The 11,497-nt window shown below is 46.2% G+C and overlaps 1 protein-coding gene across 2 annotated transcripts in view; it reads right to left on the bottom strand.

The window, feature by feature from the left end:
* Window positions 1–9,119, bottom strand: part of fam222ba (family with sequence similarity 222 member Ba) — a 28,635-nt gene extending 19,516 nt beyond the window's left edge. Inside the window, exons 1-2 of one of the 2 annotated variants that reach the window (XM_031856961.1) lie at window positions 8,931–9,119; window positions 7,713–7,772 (exon numbers count right to left, since the gene is read on the bottom strand). The gene's annotated coding sequence lies outside the window, so the exon portion shown is untranslated. The remainder of the gene's footprint in view (window positions 1–7,712; window positions 7,773–8,930) is intronic. The other variant, XM_031856962.1, reaches the window with a different exon arrangement.
* Window positions 9,120–11,497: the final 2,378 nt, after the last annotated feature.

Consider the following 11,497-nt stretch of genomic DNA (forward strand, 5'->3'; position numbering starts at 1 on the left):
TTTTTTTTTTTTTTTTTTTTTTTTTTTTTTTTTTTTTTTTAAATCACATTTGCTCAAACTGTCCCTATATCCTACAGAAGGTATAGAGCTTGTTACCCAGCTGCCATGTTGAAAACAGGCAAGCCAGAAGCAAGCACCGCCCACCGGCCAGAGCAAACAAACCTTCTCATTTTACAGATAAACTCTTCACTAAAATATGTTTCTGGACGCATTGGAGATCATGTACTGCTGTCAGGATACAGTGACAGTTTGAGCAAATATGATAAAAAGTTATTTTTATAACTTACCAACAGCACCTCTATATCTGACTAATGGCTCCAGCTCCAGTTACATCACATGAGCAGTATGTGTGGCAGAGGTGCTGTGAATGTGACATTTTGATTCAAAGATAGCTTCGGCAGACACAAGGTGCTATGGGTTCAAAAAACAGTGATAGAACAAAGTAAGTAAATAACAGAACAAATAAATGCATATTTCACAGTAGCTACTGCAAAACCAAATCATGTAAGCGAGTGAACGCCAATTGAAAACAACACATTCAAAAAAATGATGATGGTATTTGAAAATAAATAAAAGGCAGCACAACGAAAGGGAGCGTGGGTCAGGCAGGTCATCGCTGTGCTCTGGGGAACATGGAGGAGACAATGACACAGGTAATTTAGAGCCAGCTCGGCCGGGCTGCAGCCGGGCCCCGAGCTTGCCAACACATCATCATAGCAGGGGCCACTTCCTATCAGTGTGATCGGCACTCAGAACCAAAGGGCAAGAAAATGTGCAGGAAGTCATCCCTGTAAAAACAAGATACTGAGAGCCCTTACGTTGGGAGAGTTGAAGGGGAGCCGCTTTTTAAGAATGCATTGAAGGGCAAAAGACGCTCTTCTGAAGGAATTTAAGGACACGCAGTGAACCTGGTCACCGGGTTAAAGTAGGTTTGCGATAGATCCAGTGAATGAGACTTTGAGCAAGGGTGGCCATGAATAGAGAGGTCTGCATTTAATTTGCTAATCCATCATTCCAATTGTACTCCGTAACAAAAGGGAGAGTAGAGTGGTGGGGCATTCAGAGGCAATGGAGCATGCTGAGGGGTGCGTGTGTGGTTCTCCATGGAGCCAGTGAGGCCGTGGCCCTTGGCCCTAAAAGCCCGGCCGGCGCTGGGGAGAATGGGCTCCGATGAGCTCAGCGCGGGCAAGACTAATCCCCTCATGTCCAAAGAATTGTTTCACTATGTTTGACTGATTAACCCAAACCCCCTAAATTGCACTTCGCGATCTATTTGTTCAATCAAGTCTCCTGCACTCATCATGCTGCAGTGTGTGTGGGTGGTGATAGTGAGGGAGGGAAAGAAAAAGAATATGAGAGAGAGAGAGAGAGAGAGAGAGAGAGAGAGAGAGAGAGAGAGAGAGAGAGAGAGAGAGAGAGAGAGAGAGAGAGAGAGAGAAAAACAAAGGGGGGGCTGTGAAAGAATCCATTTGGAGGAAGCATACAGAAGTCAAAAGGACAGCTTTTTTTTTTGTTCTACTTGCAATTCTCCAAATGCATAAAGCACGTGAGTCCCTGCAAAGCAGCTGTTGGTAACATTCAAAGGTCAGAGAACTATTGCCTTGAGAGATTTCAAGTAGAAAGTCAGCCTTTGTGTGCTAGCATACCGCACTGGCGACATGTAGGATTTTACCAGCTCCACGGGAAAAGGGAAATTTAAAGGCACTCTTCCCCTGTGTGGAAGAGGTTGCAGGGAAGATTAACCCAGCTTCCGTTTATAGCCTCCGACAAAAGGTTAAATCACACATTACGCTGCCTGAAATGTCTCCTAGTAATTAGATCAAGAATATTACTCTCTCTCTCCTTCCACTTGCAGACTGCAGCTGATCAAAGCCTAATGATGGTGTCAGTGCCATTGGTGGTGCTGGCTGGGTAAATCTCCCCATCGGGATGGCAATCTGTCAGGGCCCGCTAGCCCTGCTAAACAGCACAGGATACGAGCACAATGGTGCTCGACACACTATGGACGAAATGAACCGCATCTTTCGCCCCACAATCCGTCATCGCCGCACCACTAAAAATACCCGTGGTGATAAAGCATCGTTGTTTCTTTGGTTCTAGGGTCAGCGCAGAGCGGGAGAGTGAGTTCTATCCCGATAACAGTGAAACCCACCACCGGCAGATCTGCGTATCTGTCTTCCCATGCCAGAGCAGATCCAAACAGCACCTGGTCCCTTGATGGGGGTCGAGGGGGGGCTACTGGCTATTAATTACAGAAAGCCGACACGCAGCTCAGGCAGACCCTCGCAATGAGACCCTGGGACGTCAGATACGCAGCAAGACGAATGCTTCCCTGTCACATAGCAACATGACCGGCCTCAGGAGTCTTTACACACTTTTAAGTAAGCCTTTCAAACCACGGCCCGCCCCTTCTTCCTCTGCCCCCACCCCGTCTCCATCTCTAGCTCCATCACCTTCTGATACACTACTTCTGGGGATATTTTCTGACTGGTGCAAAACGGTTGCGCTATAGCACGATTAAAGTTGACATTTTCCATTTCTGATTCAACGTTTCCTTTGTAAACAACTTCGCCACATCAGACATTGTGGTCAATTTCACCATTTGCTGTCGTGCTCAACGGCGGCAAAACAAAAGGGGGAAATAGCAGGAGATGTGCCAATCATTTATCGTTGAAAGATGTCCGACAAAAGAGGCCCTTTAAAACCCGACAGCTTTTCCTTTTTCACGTCAGTCCCCAGCACAACCGGCTGAAAAAGGGGCCCTCAGACAACAGACTCCTGCAAAAGGTCTGACCCCAATCTTAACCCCATACAGGTGGCACAGCGCGAACACAGGAAGCAGGAGTGCTATTCACGGCTCGCAGGGAGAAAACTTTGTTCTCCTCAAAGACCGGCTCTCGGAGATCATTTAGACGGGCACAAAGACAGCTCAATGCCAGTAAAGTGCATTCTAACACGCTGAAAAGCAAATCCCCTTGAACACATTAATGGTTAAAGACTTCTTGTCAGTGTAGAATAAGAGCATCTGGTTAAGGGGTTTTGAGAGTCACGATGTTGGATAAAAACACCTCTACAACTAGGTAGCTACACTGTCTTATGCCGTGGAGGCTGTTAATCTGTAAGTGGCAGCAGAAATGTAACAGTTGTTGGTCAAAGCTTTAACAGCAACTTTTAAACCTCTTAATGTTGGAGGGGAAAAATATATGCTCCTATTGTGTGACCCCCCCCCCAAGCAATAACTGCATCTCTGCTGCACATTCCAGGAAACGCTAGCCAGCTGAAGACAGCAAACACACCAGAGAGGAGGAGACATAAACAAGGCGAGCTAGTTGGAAGGCCGTGCCGATGTTTACTGTCTCGCTAAGTGCATTTCACCCCCGCTGCCTTCACAGCACCGGCGGTATTTCAGCATGCAGCACTGCTGATGCCACAGGTCTGTGTACAGAGGGCTCAATCACAGGCTGGAGAGACTGTTTGGACAATGTAGGTGTCAGACACACGGCCCGTCTGGAATAACGATTCAGTTCAGCCGCTGCAAAACACCCCCTGGTTCCTTAATACTGGAGGCTCCATTAAAAAAAAAAAGAAACTAACTTGACTGTTTTTTGGCATGTAACTGTTATATATAAATCGAATAGGAATTTCTGCCGTGTTTGACTTGGTACATTGCTATCAGGGAGAAAGGTCTGCGTTTGCCTCAAACAGCCACTGAATGACATGCCAGAGATTAGCCTCTGAAGGTCACAGTCTTCGCCTATCCTTTCAGCCGCCTTTCACAACACAACCCTGGGCCCTTTTGAACAACAGGAAGAATGTCATCTGGTTACTTTTCAAGGCACGGAGATACCATTCAGCACGGCCAACAATGGCTGCAAACAGGACCGTGGGGGTTAAGAGGTTATGAAGGGCCCCATTCTATAGCGCGGCTAGATCTCCAGTGCGCCCACACACTGGAGGCCTGGAGGAGCGGCGCAGAACGCGATAAACCGAGGAGGGTCATGGCAAAGTGCCGCGCGTTGACCGCTCGCCCTCAGTCTCTCTCTCCACAGCAAAACAAAGCAAGCCTCCGAGCATCAACCGCTTTGTCAGGGCTTCAGATACACTCGCTGCTTCGTCATTCTGGAAAATATAACTATATGATACCCCAAAGTCTGCCCTTCAGGTTATTGTGTCTCGCCAAAGGTTACAAAGAGCAAAAAACAAATTTTGTTTTTGAATTTTTTAAAAACTGGGATTTTTAAATACCTCAAATACGTGACTTGCATTGTATTCTTGTTGAAGAGAGGGAATGTGAGGTAACTAGGCTCACAATTAGGCAAGAATTATGAAATACAACTATGTAACGCGATTAAAATTCTGGTAATTAAAAGTAGCATTCCTCTAAACACACTATACCCCGTGTTCAATGACACGGCATTAACAAAAAAAGGATACTGCCATCATTCAGGTGGTAAAGCCTGTTCCAAAAAGACCCTCAAAAACTACAGCCGGAGCTGAAATCCGTCACCAATTCAGATTATAATGAACCCTCTGAAATATTAAAAATAAAGCCCAATTAGCCAACAGCATTTTACATCTCCTCCCTCTATAATCCTCTGGTAGCTTAGCCTTATCTAATGCCTGCGCCAACTATGACACTTTGAGCTCACTCTCCCTCGATCCCCTCCACTTGCTATTCCCTACAGCTTCGCTGGCACTTTGTTATGGCATTCTCTCTGACCCCGCACACCGGGTCACACTCTGAGCCTCTCTGCCGGTGGCTAATGATGCCCCGATATGTACAGTTGGCATGGACGTTGGAAAACCGCGTCAATAAACCGCGGACATGTTAATGGCACCTATTAGGATTACTCAGGGGTGATATGGGACTCGCCTGGCAACCTCTTATTACACAGGGTTGGTATTGAGAGTGGAGAGTGTCAGCGGAGGGTCAGTGATCCGATTGAGGCGGCCTTATCTCGTGTCATAAACAGATAGCAGTATCTGCTCTGCTCCTCTGCTGTTCCTGCGAGACGGGAGTCAGATAAAGAACCCTGTCGTCTCAGACAGACGCCGTCTTAGACCAAGCCTCGCTCCTCCTGCTGCCACGACCGCTGCTTTTGCCTTGAATGTCCCCGCGAGGCTCAGATTCTTCCCCGATTGCCCTCAGGCTGAAGACACAACAATCTCAGAAAGCCCTTTGGTCTTTTGGTGTTTGGAACGTCAGGTTGCAGCACTCCCTGGCCTAAAGCCTTGGGTTTCGCTGATTACACAACCTACCCAGCAGGAAACAGCTAACATGCAAATCCATGCTAAAACAAACATGCACGAAGAACACAACAACATAACAAACAAAGATACAAAGTGTATCTTCGAATCAGGTCGATCGCCTGTAGTCACTTGGCACAACATAAATCAATCCCATGTGAAGTAAACTAAATACCAAGCAGCAGCTGACCCGCATCCTGAGCCCTTCAGGTCAGTCACTCGGTCTCAGACGTATCCAGAAGTTGCCCGTGATGTCCCAAACACCTGATCTGGATGCATCATGTGCCCGCAGTTCTTTGCTCCCAGCGCGACCCGCGTTTGACCCTCACACAGAGTCGCCTGACTTTCACACAAACGGCTACCAAACATCTGGCCTCTGTCTGGAAACGGACTCATACAGCTGGGCAGACATCGGGTGACCTCACAGAGCGCCTCTCCAAGTTTGTGGGTGGCTGAGTGGGTGGCTGAGCACGGGCTGACAGCTGCCCTGGTGGCTGGAGGACTGAAAGTTGGAGCCGGCTGGCAGATTATTGCTACCTGGGAAATCTCTGCCCTGCTGGCTGGGACAGGGGGGTCAGCCTCATTTAGCAAATGGTTGATATTCAACAAATGCGGCTCATCTGAAGCTACCGGAGTGAGGAGAATAAAAATCGGCGGTGCACATAAAATTCACAGGCAACACCTGCAAGAGATTTAACATACACAGGCCCCCGCTGGAAAATGAAAAGGAAGAGCGTACCGTCACACATTTCCAATTCAAGTAGCGTCTCTAAAATGCAACATTCAAATGACTGACTTTGAATAAACCAAAGCGAGCATCAGCCAAGTGGCTCATTCCAGCGCAGGAAACCGCTGCATCAAAGAACACGCTGGTTAGTCGAAGCGTTCCACAGTCAACAATCACAGAAACGGGGCCGTCACTAATCAATGTGTTTTAATGAGCTCCCTGCGAACGCCAACAACAGCTGAAACATTAAAAAAAATCTGCTCAAGTTCTTGTACCTTGTGATCTGTTATTCATAGTCGTGCTCGGAAATCTCAGAGAAATGAAGCAGCGCTTTGATGTTATCCTCTTATTACTGAGACTGGGCCTGATGTTGGGAATCAGATGGTTTTGGCTGCCACGTGGAGAACCTTCCGCACCGCAGAACATCTGGGACGTAAAGGTGCTCGGAACGATTGCTTTTGCTCCTTGAAAACCAATCATCACTCACTAATATCCGCTTTGCCTTTTGCTTACATGAAGAAAGTTATAGAGTGAGATTAGTATCTAGAGGACTGCGTGGGTGTGCGTACTACATTCACACTGAACTCTACTCACTACTCTACTGTAAAGCGTCCACCCAAGTATGCTTAAACACGTAGGTGTGTGTGTGTGTATACTTGTTTTTTCTGCAATGGTTTAACCTCATCTACAGGAATCTGTAGACCGAGAAGCTATAGCAGCCAAGATGCTACGTAAGTATTTTAGAGATTACCCCTCCTCTGCCCACAGTGCAATCAATACGTCCCAATATATTTGTCAAGGAGTTGGCTGACAAAAAACAAAGCGTCTGGCTTTCCCGTCAGCGGGCCCTCAGCGAAGACTGAGGGTTTGTGGTGACAGGTGAAAGAGTCAGCACAAGCCTGGTGGGCAGTGGGAGGAGTGACACTTTGACAAGCCACGCAGAGATCTAATTAGCACATGCATTCAAGTGGCATTTCAATTTGACGGAACGCTGTAATTTTCTACAATGCTGACCAGCGTGACATGAACAAAGGAAACCAGGTGCTCCTGACATTCAGGCTCGTCTGCTGCTTTAATAAGCAAGAGCCGAAAACACATGAATCAGACAGAAAGAAAAAAGAAAAAGCATGTTCACGAGCACACACAGAAATCCAAGTCAAACTTTCACTTCTACGCTGGAAACGGCTGCCAAATCTATATATGTGCCATTGTAAGCCGAGCCTTACTGCGTCCCCATATCTCACAGTACCTTTGAGGCGTTTCACTGTCATGCTTCCAGGTATGTGTCATCGCAGTCGTTAGAGGCAACCTGCATTTTTACAGATGGGGAGAGGCCTTGCAGTCATTTGTTTTTAAGACCTAATTAATCTTCATTGGGCTGGGAAACATAGCACCCCGATGCAAAAAGGGTTCCTTCCACACGATAATTGCAGGGAGTCTAGGGCCCCGAGTTTCCCAGACAACAAGGTCTGAAATTTAATTATCTGCTCTTTGGAAAACGTTGGGGAAGAGAGCTACACTGCAAAACTGCACTTTTGGGCAAGTAATGTCAGGCTCTTGTTTGGGTAAGCACAGGACACCACTGAGCACATCCTCCCTGCTGTCATTAAGGAAACACGTAAAGGGCAACATAATAACGACGGATTTATTCAACTTTTAAAAAATCGTCATGCAAATGCAGACTTAACAGTTTTTTTATTTTTTTATCTCTTGACATTTAACAGTTGTATCCTCTTACCATGTGCAGAGTAAACCCGATCACTTCCATAGTCCAGTCAGTCGCAGGAGTGCTGCTTTACTGCGTTTAAAAAAAAAAAATCATATCCGTCAAGCTCCATGACATTACGGACCGACTACAAACAATAAAGCCAGACTCGGGAGCAGCCCAAAGACAACACGGACAGGCTGTGGCAACATTAACATTCCGCCGTGTGCAGATCAGGCTCGGAGGGGGAGAAACATCGATAGGATCCCATTAGTTAAGTGTGCCCTTAGGTTACCAGAAATTTGATCAGAGATAGACCTTTTCCTTCCAGACACGAACCATTAGACGTTATGGCAACTGGGACAAAAAAAGAGAAAAGAAGCTGCTCTCCTCCTCTGAAACGACTCCTCCACCTCTCCTCAGTGGTCGAGGTTGTGCGGCAGGATCAGGATGAGCCCGGTGACGTCAACCTTTTGTTATCACCTTTAACACTTTGCCTTCGCAAGGTGGGAAACACTTTCCTGCCCGTCGTTACTGTTCAGATGCGCTTATTTGCAGACGAGCCGCGAGCGAGGAGCGTGCACAACATCTGGATCACGAGGGAGGACGACACTAGGGTATACATGCATGCGTGTCCTAATGAGAATATGGGATACTAGCAGTGGGAGACAACTTAGAGAGACGGCTATACCATAGTTTGAAAAAGCACAAGATAACCACACTTCAAACTTCATCCCAGCTTCTCTCAGGAAAGGAACTTATTTGTGGCACAAAACTAATCATGTTCATGAAAATCACAGTGATAAAAATATGATCATGGTGATGATTTGGCAGGCAAATTGAGGTCTGCTTAATCCTCACTGGTTGTTATCGTATGCAAAAAAGAAAAACACAACAAATAGCTAGACAGCTCAACTACACAAGCCCAGTTTCATTCAGTTAACACCGGCTTTGACCAAGAATGTATGCTCCTTTAGTGCCTGAATAAAATATGTTTGTCTCATAAAAGACAGTTTATACAGTAGGTATACGGACAGTACAGGGGAGCAGTTCAGTAGCTCTAAACCTGCATGATGCCAGTCAGTGTGCCAGCTGACTGGCTCCTGGCTCCTGGCTAGCTAACCTAGCCAGTCAGAAACACACACAGTCCCATTGTTGCCTTCTCTAGCTTTCCTAATATTAATGCCACAATCCAAGAGGATGTCACACAGTGTCAGGCAGCCGCCGTGTTATCAAGATACAACTACTTACTCTCCGTTTACCTCTGCGAAAGGCATTGTTTAGTACGTCGCCATGGTTTAAAACAGACAGATTTGCTCCCGTTCCCCTGCGCTGCCGAATCACTGCTGCTGCTGCTGTCTGCGGCAGCAACTTCCGGCGCATGCGCAGCAACAGGGACCGTTCCAGACTGCGCCGTGCGCTGCGCAGGACGGCCGAGAGGTTTAAAGGGACAGTCAGCGGGAAGTTTAATTGGACGCCAAGCGAAAGGTGAAAATATCATGTTAAATCATTGTGCCGACTGTAAGATATAAAAGTACATGTAAATCGTTGAAAGTATTCATATTTAAATTGTTTTCAATTATAGTAATGATCATTTCATAAGCTGTTATGGTGTTAAATTTGCTTTTCATGACCAGTGGTGGAAAGTAGCTTAACATCTTTAGTCAAAAGCACAATTTCGAGGCACTTAAATTGACTACAACTTAAATTAAAAAGAAAATCACGCAAAATCTCGGATATATTGTCCAATTGTAACAATCGTCTTCTTGTTGCACTTTCTTGATAAATGTTCGAAACGTTTTTATTCTGAAGATCAATTACTGTCAGACAGTGTTCCCCTCATCTTTCACACACAGGTACACAGGAAACTCAATTATCCCAACCTTTGACGTTCACGTGCATGCAGATTTGGGTTGTAATACAATAATGATGTGCATTGAGTAAGCAATAATTGTCTGAGATGTTTCAGATGTTTCATTTAATAACGATAATCATTCTTTCTTGCATTAAAACATACATCTTGTTCGTGTTCGTTTCACTGACCTAAATGTAACACTCATCTGGCACGCCGGCACAAGATCTGCCTGGAGCATGTATCAACCTTGCATTTTTTGCATCGGTGCGCTCTGCACATATTGTGTTATGAATCTTGTGGGGAAGATAAAAAAAAAAAAAAAACAGAGAGAAGACTCCGCGGTCAATAGTGTCACATGCTCTGTGATTTGATGAAAGGTTCTATTTGTGCTGCCTGATGTGTATGGCTCCCTAATCAAACACTTATATTTCTGTGACAACCAAAATAAATTACTCCATTACAACCACCCACCTGCCCTCTCCACAGTATTGATGCCATTTTATTACCAGAGAGAGACAGATGGACGACAGTGAACATTGTGGCAAGTCATGGGAATGCTGGAGAACGTGTGCCCTCGACCGAGTCGTGTCATGTCAGGCTGGAACCGGCACAAAAGTAATCAAATAAGATGATTAGAGGGGAAATTACACACGCTCAACTCCTGCAAACATTTCTGAAAGCATTGTGGAGGCCCGGGTTCCAGTACGGACCGGCCTTATTACAATACTCCAGCCAATTTCGGCATGCAAGCTTCACTTCCCCCATCAGCAAGTGAAAGAGGGGAGAATTTGGTGTGAAAGCCCAATCACACGCGGCGCTCCGAGTTCAGCAGGTGGGGAAGTAGCAGCAGCAGGCTCCATCCCGCAATAATACAAAGTTAATGATGCAGAATGGTGTCTTTCTCCATACCAAAGAAGACGTCAATACAGGATGTTTAAGGACGCTGTTCCTAATTACGCTTTTTAAATTCGCCACTGACGTGATTGATGATTTCAAAGAGAGGCGCTATTGATCCACTTCACAGACAAGTCCCATCGATTGCAAGTCTAGAATGAATAAAAGTTTTTTTGCCCCCCCCTTTATCTCCCCCACCGAGCGAGAGATTGTACAATCAGAGCATCAGCGTGACCTATATGGGTAGTTTGGGAGCTAAATCACCTCTTTTTAAAACGCAGACGAATGGAGCAGTGATTGCCGAATCGAGGGACCTTATAGGGGACCTTCGGGGCATCGCGTAAGAAGTAACAGTGAAATCTCAGCGCTTTCTCATTCATCGAGTGTTGGAGATTCATCCATCCACTCATTAATCTGCGGGGAGCCTTTGCAAATAGCTCCATATCTGCGTTGGACTCCTCAGCATGAAAGAAGTTCAGGAGCTGCTGTTTCACAGACAGCCAGCTGTGCCGCATCACGTCTCTCACTGCAATCAGCGGTGATGGAGCGATGGATGCTCCGACGCACCGGCAGATTATTTTTTTTTGTTGCTTCCTTTGAACATGCCCCATGGCACGCACGTATTATTCTATGAACTTTGTTATTCCACGCGAGCAGCCAGATCTTCCTATTAGTGCAGAAGCTGCTATGGCATGTCTAATCCCAGCACGTGTTCTTAGCAAGTCAACAAGAGGCGCTGCCAGAGCACAGGCTGATGTGGCAGAAAGTCTGACATCACCTGCAGGGGGAATTCTGCATATTCAGGGCCATTTGACCTATCCCCCATCAATACAGAGGGTGCTGCTGTTCGAATTACAGAAAAACAAGATTGATTAGGAATCAAACTGAATTGGAGCAGCAGAGGGAAGCTTTCCATCACACCATGCTGAATCTCATTGGCAAGTGCACTTCAGATGGCAAAGTGCGCTACAGCTTATGATTAAATGGTCTGCAGGCGAAGCCTTTTTGTCTTTTTTGAGTGTAGAGAGAGAGAGAGAGAGAGAGAGAGAGAGAGAGAGAGAGAGAGAGA

This window comes from Anarrhichthys ocellatus, unplaced genomic scaffold (assembly GCF_004355925.1).
Source record: "Anarrhichthys ocellatus isolate YVR2014 unplaced genomic scaffold, GSC_Weel_1.0 scaffold18, whole genome shotgun sequence".
Classification (NCBI taxonomy): domain Eukaryota; kingdom Metazoa; phylum Chordata; class Actinopteri; order Perciformes; family Anarhichadidae; genus Anarrhichthys; species Anarrhichthys ocellatus.